Source organism: Pteropus alecto, unplaced genomic scaffold (genome assembly GCF_000325575.1).
Source record: "Pteropus alecto unplaced genomic scaffold, ASM32557v1 scaffold86, whole genome shotgun sequence".
NCBI lineage: Eukaryota > Metazoa > Chordata > Mammalia > Chiroptera > Pteropodidae > Pteropus > Pteropus alecto.
This window is the reverse complement of record NW_006442109.1, coordinates 7,191,102-7,202,125: the sequence shown is the minus strand read 5'-3', so window position 1 is coordinate 7,202,125 and position 11,024 is coordinate 7,191,102. Positions and strand designations below refer to the sequence as shown.

General features: G+C 45.2%; 1 pseudogene; it reads right to left on the bottom strand.

Annotated features, from left to right (window-relative positions):
• Window positions 1–767: 767 nt before the first annotated feature.
• On the bottom strand, window positions 768–886 carry LOC112469698 (annotated as a pseudogene).
• Between the last annotated feature and the right edge of the window lie 10,138 nt (window positions 887–11,024).

The window sequence follows — 11,024 nt, the reverse complement described above, 5'->3', positions numbered from 1 at the left end:
AGTTCATTGTTTATTGCCTGTCTCTTCTGTCTCCTCTTGCATGTAAGATCGAGAGGGCAGAGGTTTTTTTCTTGTTTGTTCACTGCTGTATCCCCAGTACCTAAAAAAGTGCATGGCACGTAGTAAGTGCTTAAATATTTGCTGAATGAGTGAGGATGTACCAACTACACCGATAGGCACTTCGGAAAAGACAGTGAACTGAAAGAAGGATCTTGACCTCGTGAAGCTTACAGTCCAGAGACAGAAACAACCACAAACATATATAGCAAAAGAACTAAATTAAAATAATGACAAATTGTGACGCGTTTTGAAAGAAATAAACAAGTTAAAAAAAAAAACTACAAAGATAGAAAATTACTTAAGATATGGCAGTCACAGAAAGACAGAAGGCTTCTCTCAAGCAACATTTAAACGGAGACCTGAAGGGTGAGAAGGAGCTGACCATAAAAAATGTGAGGGCGAATTCTTTCAAGCAGATGGAAGAGCACGTGCAAAGGTCCTGAAGCTGGAAAGAGCTCACTATGTTTGGGAACTGCAATGAGAAGACCAGTGTAGCTGGAACTTCGTAAGCAGTGGCTAGAGGGATACAGGTTGAGGATGAAGAGTGTGCCAGATGCCAGGCCACCTGGGGCCTGGTAGGCCATGGCATGGGGCTTAAATTGCATTCTAGGTAGATTGGGAAGCTGTTAACCTTTGGTTGACTTCACAGATTACAAAGACCTTGTCAGTTTACAATCTCTTAATATTTTATTTTATTTTATTTTTTATGCTGACAGCACCTGGTCTTCCTAAGTGGTCTCCCATCCAAGTACTAACCAGGGCCGACCCTGCTTAGCTTCCAAGATCAGATGGAATCGGGCTTGTTCAGGGTGGCATGGCTGTAGATTCAAAGGGTTTTTAACATTAGCACTTGACTCCGTTTGTGATTCAAGCTGATTACTCTGGCTGCCCGGTGGAGAACACACTAAATCAGGCAACAGGGGGCCCAGTCAGTGATTATGGCAGTTCGGACTGGGGCTGAGAACAGGTGGCTAAGGTCAGAAGACAGTGGGACACCTTTGGGCCACTTCTCAATTAAATCAGGTGCTACGGTCAGGCTGGATGATATCACCCTCCGTGGGCCATAAAGTCATCCCCTTCCCTCAGTCCATTCCCGGTCTGTGGGTGATGGATGGACCCACTGATGATCTGGCTGGGCCCTGTGCCTAAGTGATGGGTGACGGATGGGGTTGGAACGGAACACTCTGAGCCATGTGGCCAACACACTGCTCCAAGGAGGACTTTGGAGCCAGGAGTTAATTTAAAGAAAGGAGTGGAGGAGCTCAATATCGTTTCCTTCACTGCTCAATTAGTGGAGAGGGCTGTAGGGAGCTAGAGTTTTAAAGATCCCCTTAATCATCTTCTGTCTGCCTGGCAATGTGCAGGCGTGTGGCAGGATAATTGCACCTACCCATTAACGAATGCAATTAAGGCACTGGGGCCTCCAGCACCCCCTTCTGCAATTAAGTAGCAGATGAGGGGCTCATGGGGGTGGCCTTTGAAATGAATCACTTGAAGCTAAAAACTTGGAGGCTGGAAGTCTGGACAGAGACGATTAGAGTCGATAAAATCGTGATGAGGAAGGAGAGACTCATCCAATCTCAGCCTGCTCCAGCTTGAGGCCCTCCCTGCACTTGGATGACTATTCTTGAGGACAAAATAGAAGTTCTGCTTAACGCATAGGAGAGTCAGTATTTAAAACCCACTGATCACCACCTCCAGCCAGCCTCCTCCTCTTTGCCAGGATATACCAGAGAGTGTTTAGATACCTGTGAATTTCTGCATGTTTAATTTTGTGAGAAGCTAGACTGTCTGGCGTATTGGCAGGGAGGGTGCTAGGAGGGGGCATGTTCCTATCCTAGGGGTGGGGGTGGAGGAAAGGGGGCGACCTTTTGGGTGGCTCACCATATTCTCCAACATGGCAGTCCTATGTGCCCTCCTTTCCCATAGGCTATCTCTTTTAACTGAATCCAAATCCCAACAGCCTTGGAGGAAGGCCATGATCTCTTGGTAATGGAAGCTTGGAGACTTCACGTGAACCTTGGTCTACTTGACTTCCAAGTTTTCACTCACTCCACTATGCTGAGAAGCTCTGTGATACCTTGATGGCCAAGATCTTGCCCCTGTGGCCTTTGATGTCCCATGGGGTGGACTCAGAGGGACATTTTAAATGTTATTTCCAACTTTCTCCCTGCTCCTCCCTCCCCCTCTGAATTTCTGAAACAAGGCCTCTGTGGCTCCCCACATGGCTAGAGGTAGGACTTGACAGGTTGGCGAATACCGAGGTACTGACCACTGTGCTCATCTCAAGTCAAAGGAAAAAAATGAGAAAAGAAATCCCTCTTATCTTAACTGCCTCTCGCTATTCTCTTTATATTCTCACCAATTACAAGTGCTGTGAATCATTATGCGTGTGCTGATTATCATATTCATTTAGCATCTCCACTGAAGCTCCAGGTGCTGAAGTGCATCATTGAAATGCTGCACAATGTGAGTTTGCAAGGAGAAGACCTGGTTCTATTTTGAACATTACTGCACACTGATGTCCCTGCAGGGACCCAGACAAAGGCCAGGAGACCACAGCCTGCGTCTGCCCAGGGAGCCAGCTGCCCTTTCCTTCCCACATAAGTGCCAAAGTAGCTCTGCTTCTGCTCAGAGCTGCTCAGGGTGTGAGTGATATGTTTCCTAATCCCCAATTCTCCCATCTTATTGCCCTGGTAACTTTGCTTTAGGTTTTGATTTAGTTTCGGTTTTCTCTGTAGCCTCAGTGAGAAGCTGGTTCCAGAGAGCAATAGAAGTTGCAAGTTAAATTGTGTTAACATGGGAGCTACCTGCCAGTCACCCATTTCTTTGAGGCCTTTCTGAACTAATACCAAGACACTTGCTGCTTTCTGTGGCCTAGATTCTTCCTGAGTTTAGGACACTCCCACATCTGCTTCTTTCCCTCCTGACTCCATCAAAGCTCCAGTAAGATGGGAAGAGAAAGGGCCAGGGGTCCAGCGCTGCTTGGCCCAGATGAAGAACCCTCACCTGTCTTCAAGAGAGGGAGAGCTTCTGCAGCCCCCACATCCCCTAGGATATTGCCAAGTATATAGAATGGCAATCAAGTCCTCTCTCTTTCCTTTCTCCTCCCTTATTTACCAAATATCTACTATGATCTGGCCAAGTTCCAGGGGCCCAGGACCACACAATAAATAAGCCAGTTCCTTACTCTGGTAAGGAACACATAATAACTACAACGTGAGAATTATTTCAGGAGAAGCCAAGTAGAGGCCTCCCTTTGGGAGCTAGGAGGAGGGGATCATTGATTCTGCCTGGGAGACAGACATTTGCATTCAGTCTTGAAAGCTGAATGGGGAGGGGTAGGCATAGGCTTTCCAGGAAGAGGGAAAGCCTGAGCCAAGGCCAGAAAGGTACAGCAGACATGACATACTTGATGCCACCTGGACCCTCCTGCCTCCAAGGCTCTGCAATCATCATGCTCCACAGAGCCAACCCTAAAGTGGAGAAATGGCTTCAGCCTCCCAGACTGCAGCCCCTGAGCCAAGTGGGGGATGCTAAAGGGCTCGGGTACACACCCTGTCCTCCTCCTCCTCTTGAGGACAAGAGGAGGCATGGAGGCAGGAGGCAGCAGACACCTGCTCTGGGTTCAGACTCCCGATGGAGGGAGAGCCCCCAGCACACAAACCTTGGGTGTTAACCTGCCTAGGGAACAGTCTGGCCAAGATTTCTCTAAGCCAGAGTGAATACACACGCACACACACAGCTGCAGGCCTGGCTCCTTGGATCCTCTCACTGCACCCACTTCCCCTTCCACAAGCAGGTTTCCCTTCACATGAAGTCGAATATCACTGATTGCCCAATGCCAAACAGATGGCAGGAAAGAGAGCTCTCCCCAAGGGGTAAGGGGTGAAGAGCAGCAAGGTCACAGCTGACAGGTGAGGGCTGGGTTGCAGGGCTCTGCTGCTCTGCCACCCGTATTCAGCCAAGATGTGGTTAAGGATGGATCTGGGACGCAGAATACGTAAGGTGTATGTGTATTCACTCCACACCCACTCTTGCTGTTTCTTTCTCTTTTCTCTTCTTTTCAATCTCTTAATTTTGAAAATTTTCACTCTTCCTTTTGCCTCTACTCTGACTTCTCTTCCCTTTGCTGCTGGTGGTGGTGGTGGTGGGGCTGGGGAATGGCAAGGAGGTCATGGGAGTGGGAAAGAAAAAAATGGTAGACCCTGACAGAAGCTGACACTCATAGCTAAGCCAGGTTATGCTCTTATTAGATATAAATGATTTCACAGAATACCAACCTCAGACAAGTTTACTCTGAGACCAACATAAAATGAAATGATACGAGGCCACCTAATGATTTTGTCTAAGCACAGACAAAAACAAGATCACTCTACCACCCACCAAACACCCCTTTCTTTTGGCCGAGATGAGTGACTCTATCAATATCAACTTTGTCTTCATTCTAATCGCCCCTCCTTGTAGATGAGATTTATTGAGTTATTCAGTCAGAATTGTCCCACTTTCTGAAACCATCTAATCTAGGGCAACCTCTACTTACTTAGACTTTCTCCTAAGTCACCCCATCAAAGCCCATGTGCTCTAATGGGTTCTTTCTAATACTCTCTTGCAGGGAGAATGCGCCTGTAATTTCCCCACAGGGTGCATTCTCCCTCTCTGCAGTTGGAAATAATCTCAGCTCGTTTAACTACAGATGTGTTCCTGGTGGTCTTTGGCTGAAGGGCATCACAGAATTGGAGGTTCCACCAAGATTCATCTGAGACCCTCACTGCCTTGGACCAGGACCTTCACTCAACTCAGTAACAGTGCACACATTTTGTTGTTGTTGTTGGGTGGGGGGGATGCAGGTCCTGGTTTTTTTGTTTTCTTTTTTTTTTTTCAAGCTTCCCAGGTGATTATACTGTGCATCTTGGGTTTTGAGGGACTGGGGTAACAAGTCCCTTCAGGAGGCTGTAGTGGGGTCAGAAGGGCAATACCTGTACAGTACTGAACTCAGGTCTTGCACGTGGTCCTCAGGTACTATGAGCTATCACTAGTTTGCTCTCTGCCTTATTCCTTTTGCTGTCCCTCTCAATAAATATCTGTGGAATGAATATTGATATTACTGATGAGAGGCTGTGAATCATGTCAAACGTTATACATCTCAGATCATGCAGCCATTTTCCTCCCCCAACTATTTTCCCCTCTCAGTGTTACCCCAGTCCCCAAGGTTGGAGCCTGGAGTTGGGGGCTCTGACTCATCCCAGTGCCCTGTCCCCCACCCCACACAGGATCTCTTGATACGTTTTACTTTCTGATCTCACTACACCCCAGTTCAGACTCTTCAGATCCCATGTGGCTTAGGGGTCTCAAGCTTCCTGCTGGTCTTCTTTCTTACACGGTTCATGGTGTCTAAGAAGTTCTTTCAAGAGCCTGGCCAAAACAAAACACACTCCCAGCTCAGACACCCTCCATGGATCCTCATCACCTCCTAATGACGTTCAAACTTTTATCTTGACATTCAAGACCTTCCATAATCCAGCCCCATTTCACATATGTAGCATTCAAATGTTCTACTCATTAGCCCTATAAGCATTCTTTATGCCTTCAAATCATTGTGCTTTGCTTATGCTGATCCTGCTGCCTAGAATGCCTTTCCCAGAGTAGTACCTATATAAATTCTGCTTATTATTCAAATTTCAGCTCAAATACGTCTTCCTCCATTCCTGATCACCCCAACCAAAAGGGATCATGAATCCTTTATGATCTCTTAAAACTATCCTCCTGTTTTAATTCACTTACGACCCTTTGTCATATATCTACTGAATTGTGATGATCTTTATTCATCCTCCATCTATGTGTGACTGGAGGCATTCTGGACCAGGGGCTAAGAACCCAGGCTTTACAATCAGGAAACCCTGGAAGTATAATTACTTTTTCTTCCTACTAGTTCAGTAACCTTGGGCAAGTTTCTTAACTTCTCCGATCCTCAATTTCTTCACATGTGTAATGGAGAGAACTTTGTAAGTTTACGGTGAGGATTAAAAGAGATAGTCGTACATGTAGAATGCCTCACAAAGAACCTGACAGAAACGATAGTTATTATTATAATAACAACTGTCATTATTACTAGGTCGAACTCTCCTAGAGCATGATACCTCAACTCGTGTGCCCACAGGTCACCACCTGAGATCTTGGTAAAATCCAGCTGTGACTCAGAAGGTCTGGGATGGGCCTGAGATTCTGCATTTCTAACGGGCTCCCAGGGGCTGCCGATGCTGTTGGTCCAAAGTCAACACTTGGAATAGTAAAGTCCTAGAGGGCAGGGCTTGTGTCTTGTATAGCAGTAGCTCTCTCACAGAATCTAGCATGGTTTCCTGCACAGAGTGGGGGCATCATCAGTTTTTAAAATGAATGCATCCTCATGGTGGTGGCAAGAGTGATTTTGCACATAGCCTTCCTTACTCAGATTACACACACATACGCACCACCACCAGCAGCTAATCTAACCTTGCATAGGACTGAGATTTCCCAGTAGCCCAGCTGCTGTGTTTCAGAAATCAGTGCTCTGAGATGGAACTGGCTGTGCACTAACCTTACAGCCCTGATTAATTCCCTCCCTTTGTTTGCCTCATTATCGTGATTAGGTTCTGCCCGTAGCATAGCAACGGCTAATTGTAGGCTGGTTGCAGAGTGCATAATTCCCGCTATTAAAATTTTATCGAGGCTTAATTGCGCTCCTTTCTGCAGCAGCAAAGCTTCAAAGTTTCAAAAAAGAGGCAATGTGGTTAGTGGAAGCTGATTTTTTAAATCTTAGCAAGCTTCGTAAAGCCCTGCTCTGCAATATCATTGACCTTGAGATGGTTTCCTGTGGCCAGAAAGAAGCCCATCATTTATTTATTAACCCTCCACAAGGTCTGAAAACAATCCCCTGTGGCCAGGCAGAAAGCATATTATGGGTCAGATGCTATTACAAGAAAACCCCAAAGGGCAGGCCAACCAAATAGTTTGGCCATGTGGGCATGTGGGTGGGAGAGCTGCAGTTTGCATGCGGAAGTGGTGCGGTGTGCAGACAGGTGTGTCAGATGGCCCGGAGCCACTCAGTGGCCCTTCAAAACCAGTGGCAGAATCCACCGGCTTTGAAAGCAGTTTTCTAGGAACTCGACTGCCAAATTGCCCCAACCTGTGCCTAGTGATGAACCCATTAGCAGGTACTTTCTAAAAATGGTTTCCAAACCTAAGTGATCACTAGTGTCACCCAGGAGCTTGATAGAGCTGCACACTTCCAGGCTCCAACTCAGACCTACTGATTCGGAATGGGGGCAAAGGGAAGTATGGGCTAGAAACAGCTCTTCGGGTGGTGCTGAAGCTGAGAGATATTGGGAATCACTAACTTACAGCCAGGGGAACTCTGGGAAACAAAAAAGGCAGCAGAACCAGCTGCCTCCTGGGGATCTACCCACTCACTCTGCTTAGCTTAAATGGGAACCACAAGGCCTAATGGCATGGATGGCTCTGGGTCAGTTGTTCTCAAACTGCAGTGTGCGTTAGAATGACCTGGAAGGTTTGCTAAAACAAATTACTGGGCTCTACTCCCCAGAGTGTCTGATCCATTAGGGCAGGGGAGGGGCCCGAGACTTTGCATTTTTAACAAGCTTGCAGGTGATCCTGGTGATGCTGCTCTAACGACCACACTCTGAGAACCACTGCCCTAAATGATTCTCCAAATTTGGACCAAATGTCTCTGAAAAGGACTCCATTGGGTCTTTTAGTCCTTACATCACTGAGCATTGCTTTACATGAAGACTCTGTCCTTGTGTCTTAGGCATCTTTCTATAATCCAGAAACAGTGATGTGTTTGTAATCAAACTTTGACCTGAGACATTATGAAGGAGAAGAATCCGGGCTCCTGGATTTAAACACAGTAGAATACAGATGAATCCACTACTGCTTTACCCTTATTAAGTCAAGCAAGGCTTTTAAAAGGAGGTGGGAACTTGGGCACTGCTTAAATGAAAGGCAAGTTATTTGATGGGCTGACCTCAGGCTGGGAAAGGCTTTAGATAAGGTGCAATAATGTAATTATGGTGAGTAAATGGGAAATAACCATGAGCACATTTTATAGAGAGGAGATAAATTGAGGGAAGGGGAATGGTGAGAGAGCGCGGGTTGCAACTCGAAACCTCAGAGGCCAGACAGTAATAGAAATGAGTGAGGTAGGCAAATCAAATTAAAACTGTGATTCCAATTTAAACAAGACAATATGGAATGGCAGGGCCTATGGTAATGTGCAGAGCCCTGGCCTTTCTGTAAGGGGAGCCTCAACTCAACTCTTCTCTGTTGTTGCCATGGAAGAATATGGGCCCAGGAATTGCTTGCTCTTTCAAATTTTCAAGAGAAGCTGGGAATCTAAATTCTAATGTGAGATTTCTGTACTTTAAAAAACTGAGCCCCAATCAAAATGTCTGTTGGCTATCAGTTTATAACACTAAAGAGTTCAGATTCTACTTCCTAGATCTTGATACACTAGAATGCTTCTGTAGGAACTTGGCACATTTTTTGCTTTTGGGGGGTAAGGGTTAGTTATTAAGAGAGGGAAACAAAAAGTAAGAAAGAGAAGAAGGATGAAATCATGGAAAACATTGTAAAAAGAAGGAAACTATTTAGAAGAAACCTGAGGGATTACATAGTCCTATCCTCTACATAGAGAATACCTCGCCTGTACAACATCCTGTTGTGGTAGACTATTAATTTGGTTGTCCTTGTGGAGTCCCTCCTACAATGACTCTGGGCTTGGCCGATGGGTCATTAGCAAGTATGATGCAAGCAAAGGCTTGATAAATCCTTGCATATTGGAATGTGGCCTCTTGGAATGTTTACTTTTGGGATCCAGCTGCCATCTTAAAAGGCTAGCCATGTGGAAAGACCATATGCAGAGAAAGAGAGGTCCCTGCCTTTCAGCTGTCCTTGCCAAGGTAGCAGGCATGCAAGTGAAGCCATCTTGCACTGTCTGATTGCAACCGTGTGGGACCCCAAGAGAGACAAGCGGAAGAATCGGCCAACTGAGCCTCAGTTGACCCAGAGTCATGAGGAATTATAAATCAGTGGTTGTTTTCGGCCACTAAGTTTTGGAGTACTTTGTTACACACTGAAAATTAATGGAAATACCTAGTAAGCAGTTGGCCTATGAATCAGATAGGATTCTGTGGTGCAATAAAAAACAAATATTTGGTCTTTGTCCCTGGTTCCTGCCACAGAACTTCTAAAACCCTTGGCATTCCCTGAATGATACTATCTTTTGTATGCCAATGAGATGACTGCTGGCTGGGAACCCCTGGATAGCTTCAGGATGGGGGTGATCACCAGAAAGATCAAGTAGACAAGCATAATTAGAGGGTTGGAACTTAGAGCCCTACCTCACCCCACCTAAAAGGCAGGAGAGAGGGGCTGGAAATTGAGTTCAGTCACCAGTGGCCAATGATTTAGTCAATCATGCCTATGTAATGAAATCTCCGTAAAAACCTCCAAACAGCAGGGTTCGAGGTGCTTCCGGGTTAGTGAACACATGGAAGCGTTCGCACACACCCATACCTTGCCCTATGCATCTCCCGAGTTATATTTTTTATGATAAACCAGTAAACATAAGTAAAATGTTTTCCTCAGTTCTATGAGCCATTCTAGCAAATTATCAAACATGAGGAGGGGGGTTATGAAAATCTTGGATTTGTAGCTTGTTGGTAGAAGTATGTGACTGATGTCTGAAATGGGTACAGTCTTGTGACACTGACCCTTAACCTATGGGATCTGATGCTAACTTCAGGTAAACAGTATCAGAATTGAATTGAATTGAATTTTTGATCACCCCACTGAGGATTTGAGAACTGTAGAGATTCTGTTTGGCTGGAAGTAACATCTGAGCCACAGTGACTTAAACAAGTAAGGGGTTTATCGTGCTCATGTAATGAGACATCAACCTGTGTTTCGTTGGACAGAACCAGCTGCCCCAAGCGGGGCTGGGGAAATGTGACTAACATCCCAAACAAAATAGGAGTTTTGACTAGTAAGAAGGAAGGAGGAATGGGTATATATTTTGCAGTGTTTGCCACTACCTGCTTCTGCTAGGAAAAGAAACATCTTGTGTTTTTCTCACGATTTTCCCCTTCTCTACTAAATTTAGCCATAAAACCACAGGCCCAGCAGCCCCAACAGCCAGCATATATTCATCCCATGCTTGAAGGGAAAGGTCTCTGTCTCAATTTAAGGGCTCACCATTTCGTATTTGTCTGTCTGCTTCTTCCAGTTTCATTTCATATGAAGCTGATTGATTTTGAACTTGATTCAGCCCATTGATATCACTACTACTGAGAATAGGTCTTAGGGCAAGCAACTTTAAATTTGAAGCAATGGAGATGAGCAAACATTTTCAAATGAACATCTCTTCTGCAAACCTTAGCAGACTTCCAGGATGTTTGGCACAAAAGAAGAGGCCATGAAGGAGCTAAAAATAAAGTCTGCAGTTTACATAGTTAGCCGGTGGCCATTTCATGAGTTAGAAGTGGGAGTGGGAGAGAGGCAATAAAAGAAAATGAGATTGAAATTCACTCATTTTCTTTCTTTTCAGCAACTTCTTGGAAGGAGGAAATGGAGATAAATGAGACATAAAATAACAGAACTTAGACTTGGAAATGCTCTTAGAAATAAATTATCCAACATTTTACCCAATTGAAAATAGTAATAGCTAATATTCGTTGAGTGTTTTCTACATGCCAAACATTATACAAAATAATTTACTTGCATTCTTTAATTTTACCCTCACCACATCTCTGTCCTACTATTTTAACATCTGTTTTATAGGCATCAAGTTAAGTAACTTATTCAAGGTCGCAGTGAGTAATGGCAGGAACAAAATTCCTGGTTACGCACTGCCTCTCCTTAGTTCTTTCTATCCCATCCCATGACAACTTCTGCCTCACCACTCCTGG